At 38.5% G+C, this 11,704-nt stretch overlaps 1 protein-coding gene across 1 annotated transcript in view; it reads right to left on the bottom strand.

Moving 5' to 3' along the window:
• The window catches only part of LOC120532814 (GTPase IMAP family member GIMD1-like), a 67,305-nt gene extending 62,432 nt beyond the window's left edge, over positions 1-4,873 (bottom strand). The window contains exon 1 of the mRNA XM_039759214.1: positions 4,804-4,873. The gene's annotated coding sequence lies outside the window, so the exon portion shown is untranslated. The remainder of the gene's footprint in view (positions 1-4,803) is intronic.
• Positions 4,874-11,704: the final 6,831 nt, after the last annotated feature.

The raw sequence follows: 11,704 nt of genomic DNA on the forward strand, positions 1-11,704 counted from the left end.
CTGCAGATAGCATATTCCACTTTTGAATCGGTCCCTGTTGTAATGCTTGATCATGAGGTGTCTTTGCAAAAGAAGTGGTAAAGTACAGGCCATGGGCCAAAATAAAGGATTGCCAGCATTTTCCTGGAAGTGTTTGAGATTTATGAGGTCTTATACACACATGACATCTTTATAACAGAAAAGGGGCCCACATGCAGACGGAAAAGGGTGCTGGCATGAAGACGTTTGTTTCTTTCCTAATTAGATACCCAGAGAGTAAATTAAGGTACAAACTCGCAATTCTGATATCGTTCAAGATAAATATTACTAGGCAAGCTTTGGAAAAAGTTTTCACACAGCCAGCAAACCTCTTTCCGAAAACAAAACATGAACTTGTGATTTTCATCACCTTGTGCAAAAATGCCTATCCATGGAAATGCTTGCCAATATATGGAAGTGAATATGCAAAGGAGAACTCCTGATGTCTATCCTTGATGACTGACAAGAAAATAAAGTGTCTTCAATTCTACAGAAAAGTAAATGGGCCGAAGGGATGGGTAACAGAGTGACAGACATTTGGTCAATGTTAGCCAGTCAACAATGAAGGCTACCATCCCACTGTGCAACATTTACGGTCCACACTACCCCTGGCACAACATAAATGATGGGCATGAAAATTGTTGGTCACAAGGATCAAAAAATTTGGTTTCATTCCATGTACGTTCCCCTAATTTAATATCCATCAATCAACTCATTACACAGTTCAGGGTTACATTTAATTATATTTGGCAGAGTAAAATTTATGTAAGGGTAAACAGAGCTGTGGAAAGTTGTATGAAGAGTAAAAAGAGTATTTTACAAGGTGCAGAGTGAAATATAATTAAAACTCAAAAAATATGTCTGCCCTTTCCTGTTATGTGCCAAAAACGGCTATACTGTACAGCCAGCTTCATGCTTGTGATAATGTAATATGACAGAAATGGAGTGAAACCAACCCTTTCATCATGCTTTCAAGAAACAAAGAAGAAGAAAAAAATCATCACCCTATATTTGAAAAGCGTTGCATTTATGTCTGAAAAGAAAAAGGTGTTAAACTGGAGTGTATAAAAAGCCATATCAAATAAATGTACTTTCTGTTTTAACCATGTGCAGCTGTCTGACAGGAGTGGACTATTTATGACAGCATGGGTGGCAGAGCTGTGTGAGCCTCCCAAGCTTCAAGTGTACTTTGAGCCAAGGGCATGATGGCTGTGAGCCAAAGAAGAGGGGCTATAACTTAGCTCTTAAATATTATACTGCTTGGGGCCGGGGGCTACTAAAAGGTCCTGTCAATTTAGTGGACACAATTGTCTTTAGTGATGGCCAGGGTTTGACTCCTAGCCTGAATATAAACTGTGCAGAGTTTGCGTATTATCCCTTGTGCTCTTGTAGGCTTTAGTAAGATGTTCTGTTTTCTGCCACCACTCCAAAGACACACAGTTTGAGTTAGCTGAAGAGCGTTAATCAACCCGTTCTGAGTGAATCTGTGAACACACTTTGTCAGAAAGTGGCACCCTATAATAAACTAAACATGCAGGGGCAGAGATGCAAATATTTTAAGGGCAATCTTTATACCCAGTGAAGGAAAAGAACAAGCAGCCTAGCCAGGTGGAAGGATATTCCATTACCCAGACAAGATGCCAGTGTGATTATGCAAACAAATTGGCCAGAGGGATGAGGAAATAAATTTCTACCTGGTCAGTATAATACAGCAGATGGATGAGAAAAGTCAAGGATTTGGAGTGGTTCCATCCCCACATACACTAGGTGGCAGTGGTCCTCATCAGGGCCGGCTTAACAGCATTATAGGCCCTTGGGCAAAGCAATGCACTGTGGCCCTTACTTACACAACCACTCAGCAAATCACAAGAAATATAGATTAGTATGAAGCCCCCATGCTTGTGGGGCCCCCGGGCAACTGCCCATCGTACCCATGTGTTAAGACGGCCCTGATCCTCATATGGGAACACAGTTGGGACACCCGCAGGTGTGCTTGGGAGATGGAGTCTGGAAGTGCAGCCCCGGGGATCGAGAGAGGGCACTGTCGAGGGAGGACTTCCTTACTTTCTCCATGGCCTGGAAGTGCTTCCTGGCACCAGAACCATTCCTGTGTCTGGCTTAAAAAAGACCAACTGCCACATGTGGACAAGTCGGAGCCAGGAGCGGAGATAGGCAACACTCAGCGGATGAGAGAAGGAGGAAGAATTGTGAAAATTTGTTTAATTATTGTATATTTGTGGCTTATTACTGAAGAGATGATTGTGAAGAAGTGCCCCGAGAATAAAAAGCCTTTAAATTATCCTAATAACAATTGCTGTAGTATTGTATCTTGGGTTGGGAGCTCTCTGGTGCTCCCTTGTGGTCCCATCAGAAATACCAGGCAAAATAAAACCTAAACAATCAAGCCAAAGCTTAAACAAAGTTGAGTTCTTTTTGTTTTCATGTTTGTTATTTCTTTTTTGAAAGAGTTTTTATTTCATGAAATTTAACCACCTTGTTATATAAATCGCCACCTTCTGCAGGGGTAGTGTGCTGACGTCCTAGGTCAGCAGTCATGCAACTAACAAAATTAAAATAAAATGGTGCTGTGATGACGGCTCCAAAACAACATGAAAATAACTCAAATACAAACACAAGAAATTATTTTGCATAACAAACCATGCCAAATTAAAAGAAAAATAGGCCAAAGAATTTATAACAGCAGCTTGTCTGGGGTTGGCTCCTGCCTTGTGCGCAAAGCTGTTTGGAAAGGCTTCTGCTCCAATTGAGTCCAGTGCAGAACAAATGGATGGCTGTAAAGATACTTCATCACAGAGAATTTTGGAAGCAAAAGTTAGTTGTATGAAGCAAGATGGGGAGACAATGAATGATGGAATCGTAAGCAAACATCAGCAGATTTGTCAGCCTGGTGAGATTGTAAGTAAATATGATTAGACTGTGGGAGAAAAATGCCAAAGAGTGTTTGACCTCTGGAAGACATTCAACATTAGCAAAATTAGTCACACAGGGAAAGTTGCAAAACATTTTAGTCAAGGGTTGCATCAGGGTTCTGTTCCTTTACGTTATTTCTCTTTCAGCATGGAATTACCCTTTCATTTTTATCCCCCAAGTCATGGAATGTTGTTTATTATAGGAACAAGAAAATGTACGAAAAAGTTCAAACTTGATATGTACAGGAAAGGACTGAATTTGCTGTGCAACTTGCTAATTACATAAAGTTGCATGTTAAATCCACCTTGAGCACTATGCAAGCCATTATCATCCTAAAAAGTCATTTCTCTAGATATCTATTCATAGTGTGTTTCACAAATTAAGCATTGTTAACATTTTCAACACTTTAAAATATTTAATAACTTCAACTTAAGTCTTCTTTCTTTCTCCACAGGTAGCGACGATATCTGATTTTGTATGAATTTGACGTAATATTGTACATCTTACTGACATGTCATTTATTTATTTTAATGAAACCCTTAAAATTAATTACCGTATATACTTGCATATAAGTCGGGTCTTGAAACCCGAAAAATCATTCATAAAATTAGACCCTGACTTATACACCCGTTCAAAAATACAACAGTTAATTTTTTTTACATCTTCTTGTCTCCTCCAATCTCACATCAGTTTCTCAGACACATTGGATTCTGTTGCAGCAACGCAGTTACCAATTTCTTTCACACTTCACTGGCTTTTAATTTAAAACCAACTTCATATTTTCTTCTGATCGAACACTCCATCATAGATAAGGGATGCTCTTACGATAAAGGTGCATGAGGGTGTGAAATAACACAAAACAGTGCAAAGGTTGCTTCGGAATAGTTTGGGTATTACCGTGTGGTCACATATTCACAATACATAGAGAAAAATGGCAGTGTGCTCGTGGTTACTCTCTCAGGTGAGCATTGGCATATCATAATCTCTTGGACCGGGCGGCACAGTGGCACAGTGGTAGCGCTGCTGCCTCGCAGTTAGGAGACCCGGGTTCGCTTCCCGGGTCCTCCCTGCGTGGAGTTTGCATGTTCTCCCGTGTCTGCGTGGGTTTCCTCCGGGCGCTCCGGTTTCCTCCCACAATCCAAAGACATGCAGGTTAGGTGGATTGGCGATTCTAAATTGGCCCTAGGGTGTGCTTGGTGTGTTTGTGTGTGTCCTGCGGTGGGTTGGCACCCTGCCCAGGATTGGTTCCTGCCTTGTGCCCTGTGTTGGCTGGGATTGGCTCCAGCAGACCCCCGTGACCCTGTATTCGGATTCAGCGGGTTAGAAAATGGATGGATGGATGAATCTCTTGGACCAATAGTGTGAGTTTTCCGCATTCGACTTATATGACCGACATTATAAAACACAGTAAAATCAAGCCCCAACTTATCTGTGGGAGAACTTAAACACGAGTATATACGTTAAACATATGATAGAAAATATTTTCTGTACATTGATTGCAAATTGCTACTAAGCAGAAGCACAACTTTTAGTGTTATTATTATAATCATGTACTGAACAGTGGAATACCATTTTTGAAAATTAAATGTAATAAATCCAAAAAGGAACTTCTACCTTCAGCCTTAAGGTACAGAGTGATGGACATGTTTTTTAAGTCATAGCTATTGTGTAATATATATTTATGGTTTGTCCAGTTTTAAGATTATATTTTATTAGTATTAATATATACTTTATGTTGTAATCTGTGTATTGTAAAGAATATTCCACAATTTTGTAATTTACCATGTAATGTATTTTGTCAAGACATTTAACTAAAGCTTAAAAGCAAATCTCTCCGAGGAGTCCTTCGCTTACCTTAGCAGATTTGTTCTCTTGAGTTAAGAAGCTGGCGAGCAGCACTTCAGATAAGAAAAGAAGAAAAAAAGGATCTGCCTGAATAACATCAGGAAGTGTTTAATATTGTATTTGCAATGTGCAATTTCTTCTTTTTATTTCCCTCTGGTTACTCAACACTTTAGTAACACTCTACTGAGCAAAAACTTTTGCAATTGTGTTTTACTAAACTGTTCATTTCCAGTAAAAGTGTGGCCAGCTATGACATCTGGAAATTACTTTGTTGTGCAGCATCTTATTCAGTTATCCTTTATTTTTCTGTTACTAGTTATATAAAATAAATTTTAAGGCATCTAGAAATTATTTCTCATCTCTTTAAAGACAATTTCAAATGCATTTTGCTACTCCCCAAACGTTTAAAGCCATTTCAAAATCACTTCCTTATCACACTAAAAAAGATTTTTTTTTTAGAGGACAACAGGGTGATGCAGCAAAATGTAATGATCTGGACATCCTAGAGGGGTCTGTATCCACCTCTTTGATGGAGTTTTATTGTACCTTCACGGGAGTGTTTGGTGCTTCATCCTAAATAGGACCCCCAACTCACTGCAGTGTACCACATCACCCTGTTGCCATCTGCATTTGACGGTATAACAAAAATGCATTGGAGATATCATAAAATGGAAAGGAGCTGGTTTCTTCTGTCTGTCAAGTTTGTGAACTCAGTTTTTCTTAAAGCCTAGTCAGGGAATATCACAGCAGTACAGGTCAGGCAAGAAAATGCTTCATAACAGAAGCCAGTCTGTCAATCATACTGGGCTAATTTTGGGTTGCTGTTTAATTTTCATTCATTCTTAAATGTAATTTTAATCAAATCCATGAGGTCACAGATGGCTAAGAGTACTAAGTGCAAGACAGAAAATAGCCCTGAAAGGGTGCTGGGCGATAGCAGGGTGCTCTTACATACACTTCCACATTTATACTTACACAGGGCCAAGTTGCAATTGTTACTGACCTCAGACCTAGGGGAACCTGGGCCAGGCACAAGCCACTGTTGCTACAGGGTGTAGTCACAGCGATATGGTGAAAAGCATATCAGAAACAGGCAGCCGTCCTGAGTCTCAGACCATACTTCTCTATCCTCCTTTATTCTCATTTACACAGGAATATATAAATGCTTCAGTCTCTGCATAGATCAACATGACGATCAGTGAAACAATAGTTTCAAGCCAATTTCCTCTGCAGAACAAATAGTGTAAACATATTTACTTTGGTTCAACAATAGTATAGTGGTCAGCTATCAAAAAGTACCAGATTAGAAACCAATGTTCCCAGAACTCACTAATTTTCAAAGGAAGCAGACAGTTCTGTATCCCCACTTTGCCTGTGGATGAGATACTAATCAAAGCAGTCTGACTGTTCAAAGTTGGTGCAAGACTTTAGCAAGACAATATTTATGTCCTGTAGATAGCCACCAACAATAAACTGTAGCAGAATTTTCCAGAAATTTTGCCTTTTCTTTAAAACACTGGTTTATAGCCCATTACACTAAGCAACACACACTCCGAGCCTACTCAGAGAAGTGAAATGGAGGGTCTTGTCCCTAGCACAATCCTCATTGCACACGTGGCTCACAGCACTTCATTCATGGGTGATCATCTAGAGTGCTGCCAAGGGCTCCTCACTTAAATCAGATACAGCACCCAATAATTTACATCAGTGACTTGTCTACATTGGTAGTGTTTTGTAAGCTGTTGGTTTCCTCACTTTTTACGGGTTCAATCCATTGGCCTGTTGGATGTATACAAATTCACACAATCTATTTTAATTCTTCACTAAGGGCTGGCTCATAGCACTGAAAGAAAATCACAGGCAAAACGTAATTACTGTACCACTTTATGGATTACTAATTTCATAATGCACACCCATGCCTTAAGTTTACATTACTTGTGATCATATTTTGTATTTATTTTATACAGGACAGCTATTATTTACGAGTTCAGAGGATTATATACTGTAAATATCATACAAATTAAAATATCTAACATCTTGTTCATACAAGCAATGCATACATACATCTATAGATTTTTAAAAATAAATTGGGCTTTTAAACCTGCATATTTCAGAGTTGAGCCTGGAAGTGTTCTGAGGACGTTAACTCTAACTGACAATAACTTGTGATTTAGAAAAATTGCCATCATAATGAATTGAACCATACCAACAAAAAATGCTGGGAATCTTTAGAGTTAAAATTTTTCCTCTCTTTTTGATGTGTCAATGATTGAAAAAAGGCAGACAAGATGTAATAGCCTGGCTGCTGGCACAAAGTGTTACGTCATTGTTTTACTAAAAATAATCAACCATCTCCTGGTAGACTTGGAAATCATGTTTGTCATACTTTTATCCAGAAGATTTTTTAACACTGCTTCTAATTTATTCGGCTTGATTCAGAAAAGCAACCTTTTCCGCAGAGATGTGGCCAGGGAAGATACCACCTACAGTGTTAAATATAACCTTTTTCCTTCTGCTCAGATTAAATCACCATGAAACAACAGGATGGAGAAATGAGTGCCAATTGAAAACACACACTGTTGCAACAAGAGATATAAACCGGGCTCAGAAGTCTCTGTTGAAGTCTCTGTTCCACGCTTGTTTTTTATTTTTTTTTTTAACAGTGCAGACAATTGTTTTGGCCCATTCTTTTATGTCTTTGGTTTAATGTCTGACATAATCACATTTTCCCTTCTTGTTCTTCTCATAATACTCCTAGTTGTAGCCAGTGAGGCTGCACATTTTGTTTCACTGTTTGGTAAAATTGGTGGGTATTGAAAGCACATACTGGGAAAAAGGATACTGGGTATGAGATGCAAGTCCTCCACAACTGCATTGTAAATCTGGTTGGCTGATATACAGTAGTGCTATATTAATTTTGTCAATTGACAAGTCCAAGGTTACCGTGTGTATGTGTGTGTGTGTATGTGTGTGCGTATGCTGCCAGGTTGTGTTATAACAAAACGTTTTGGGAATAAAAGGTAATTAATTCTGTAGTTTTAATTTAATTCTAAAGTGAGAGCTGCTGTTGAAATAGTTGCACCTGAAAAGACAGTTAAAAAATCTTCTAGCATTCTTATGCCATGGAAGACCTAAAGAGTGTCTGATTTAAAAAGAACATGTCGTACAGCTGAGCGTAAATGGAGGAAAACTGAACTGATTATCCACTATGAGATATTGAAGGCTAAAATAACAGAATACAATGACACAGTCCGTCTTGAGAGGCGCTGCTATTTCTCTAAGATTATAAATATCAATGGTAGTAATCCCAGAGTCTTATTTTCTACAATTGATCGTCTGCTAAACCCAGGTAACACAAAGGAATGCCTCCAAAATACTTCCAGCGAAACATGTGAGGCTATTGCTGTATTTTTCAATCAAAAAATTAATGATATTAGAAAAAACATAGTACATCTCCCCAACAATGCGGAACCTCCTAAACCCCAGTACTCCAATATAAACAAATTAAATTCTTTCACCAGGATAGATTTACCTAACTTACATAGAATAATCTCTCAACTGAAACCCTCCACTTGCGTCCTTGACCCAATACCAACAAGGTTTTTCAAGGAAGTATCAGGCATGCTAATTGATAATATTCTTGACATTGTAAACTCGTCATTAAATTCGGGGGTCTTCCCAGACTGTCTTAAGACTGCTGTAGTTAAACCTCTACTCAAGAAAAATAATCTTGACCCCTCTGCTTTTGAAAATTTTAGACCCATCTCTAACCTGCCCTTCTTAAGTAAAATTCTAGAGAAGGCAGTCATTATGCAGTTAAATGACCACCTCAATAAACATGCTATTCTTGATAAATTTCAGTCTGGTTTTAGAACAAATCACAGCACAGAAACTGCACTCGTTAAAGTAGTAAATGACTTGCGGGTAAATGCAGACAGAGGCCATTTATCTATTCTCATCCTCCTCGATCTGAGTGCCGCATTTGCAATATTCTTAGAAATCGCCTTAGTCAATGGGTGGGCCTCTATGGCAGGGACCTAAATTGGTTTGAATCCTACCTGGCAGGGAGAAAATACTTTGTTAGTTGTGGTAATCACAACTGAAAGACACATGATATCCTATATGGTGTTCCACAAGGCTCTATCCTCGGTCCGCTGCTCTTCTCAATCTACATGCTTCCGTTAGGTCAGATTATCTCAGGTTACAACGTGAGTTACCACAGCTATGCTGATGACACACAGCTGTACTTATCAATAGCACCTGATGACCCCGACTCTCTCGATACACTAACACAATGTCTTACTTGTATTTCTGAATGGATGAATAGTAATTTTCTGAAGCTAAATAAAGAGAAAAGTGAAATTTTAGTGATGGACAATAATGGATTTAATGAGGTTATCAGAAATAAACGTGATGCATTAGGATTAAAAGTCAAGACGGAGGTAAAAAGCTTAGGGGTAACTGTTGACTGTAACCTGAATTTTAAATTGCATATGCATCAGATAACTAGGACAGCATTTTTTCACTTAAGAAACATAGCAAAAGTTAGACCTCTTATATCATTGAAAGATGCTGAGAAATTAATTCACGCTTTTGTTTTCAGTCGACTAGATTACTGTAACACACTTCTCTCAGGACTACACAAAAAAGACATAAATCATTTGCAACGAGTGCAGAATGCAGCTGCTAGAATCCTAACTAGGAAAAGAAAATCCAAACACATTTCTCCAGTTTTGATGTCACTACACTGGTTACCTGTGTCATTCGGAATTGACTTTAAAATTCTGCATATGGTTTATAAAGCCTTAAATAATCTCGCTCCATCTTATATAACGGAATGCCTGACACGTTATATTCCAAATCGTAACCTTAGATCCTCAAATGAGTGTCTCCTTAAAATTCCAAAAGCTAAACTTAAAAGAAGTGGTGAGGCGGCCTTCTGCTGTTATGCACCCAAAATCTGGAATAGCCTGCCAATAGGAATTTGCCAGGCTAATACAGTGGAGCACTTTAAAAAACTGCTGAAAACACATTACTTTAACATGGCCTTCTCATAACCTCACTCTAATTTAATCCTGATACTCTGTATGTTCAATTCATTATAATAACTATTCATGGTAGCTCTAAAATCCGTACTAACCTCTACTCTCTCTTCTGTTTCTTTTTCTGCTTTCTTTGTGGTGAAGGCCTGCGCCACCACCATCTACTCAAAGCATTATGATGCACCAACATTGACGGACTAAAAGCCAGAAGTCTGCATGACAGTCATCATCAGGTCCTTCTGTGAGAACCCTAAATACAAAGAGGACTGTTTCACTTATGTGAGGTAGAATGCCCAGAGGGGACTGGGCGGTCTCGTGGCCTGGAACCCCTGAAGATTTTATTTTTTTCTCCAGCCGTCTGGAGTTTCTTTTTTTTTTTCTGTCCTCCCTGGCCATTGGACCTTACTCTTATTCTATGTTAATTAATGTTGACTTATTTTATTTTCTTACTGTGTCTTTTATTTTTCTATTCTTCATTATGTAAAGCACTTTGAGCTACATTTTTTGTATGAAAATGTGCTATATAAATAAATGTTGTTGTTATTATTGTAGTTATCCCTGAATTTATGAGTTGTGACAAAAATTCAAATACATCTGTATAACTTCCGCACTGATTTAGTTTAACAAAGGGATAATAATAATAATTCTTTGCATTTACATAGCTCAAAAGGATTTAAAATGTTAGGCCAACATCAAATTCATGCTTTGTTTTTCCATCACCGTCACCTTGTTTTAAAAAGACAAGAAACAAAGAAATGCCTAAATGGTAGTGTGTTACAAAAAATGTCAAAAAATGTGTATTTATGAACACTACAAATGGATAACACACACACACAATTACTCCTGACACCCCATACATATTCACAATGATCCTGTATATCACAAAACAATAGACTGGAGTGTTTCTTGAGAGTTCTTTTTGTGTTTTGGCCAGTTTTGAACCACAAATTGATTTTTTGGAATGTTAGAACCTTGTAACCCAAGGAAAGACAATTTACTGGCTTTGTTGAACAGAGCAATATGTTTCAGTTGTGCTAACACAATTCCAAACATTTCTCTAGTAACCAACATGGTAAATTACGGATGAGCTAAGATTACTGCACAGGAGTAGAGACGGCTGAACATGGGGCTTTGCAGTCATATGTGAATAATTTAGCAAGTATGAATTTCAGTGTACGCTGAACATGTGACAATAATCACCCTTTAAACTGATAATAAATAATATAGTAAATCAGTCATTTCAAGGAGTAAGAGGCATTTGCAACTTTAGTAATACATTGGCTGTATCAATTTAATTGTACATTGATAAAAAAAATTGCTGTCAAAAACATGAATATTTCTATGTGAATGCTACTGTATGTTATAACCTCAGTAATATAAACATGGTGTGACCATAAGGGAGAGCCACTAAGGCACAAATCCCAGACACAATCAGACCAGACACAGTTCCATGTTCAACTAGAAGTTCTTTTATTTACCACAATACCTTCTTTTGGTGTACAAAATCCAAATGGATCAATCACAAATAATAAACAGTCCTTCCCTTCTCCTTCCACTCTTCCAGGAAAGTGTGGCCCTCTGCCTCCTGACTCTGACTCACTAAGGAGGACAAGGTGGCCTTTTTTATTCTGGACCCGGGAGTACTTCCTGTGCCAAAACACTGCATGTTGGAAAGAAATAGAGACATCACTCCCCTGCAGCTTCTTCCCCCAACAGGGCTAAGCATTCAGACTACTACAACTACCGCCATGTCCTGCAGGTGTTAAAATGGGATCACCGCCAAGGGACTGCTGCCACCCACTGCATTGGGGAAATAAGCTTCCTCTGTTTTTCCACTTTGGTTTCCTGACCAGGAACGATATCAACAA

This window comes from Polypterus senegalus, chromosome 7 (genome assembly GCF_016835505.1).
Source record: "Polypterus senegalus isolate Bchr_013 chromosome 7, ASM1683550v1, whole genome shotgun sequence".
Lineage (NCBI taxonomy): Eukaryota > Metazoa > Chordata > Cladistia > Polypteriformes > Polypteridae > Polypterus > Polypterus senegalus.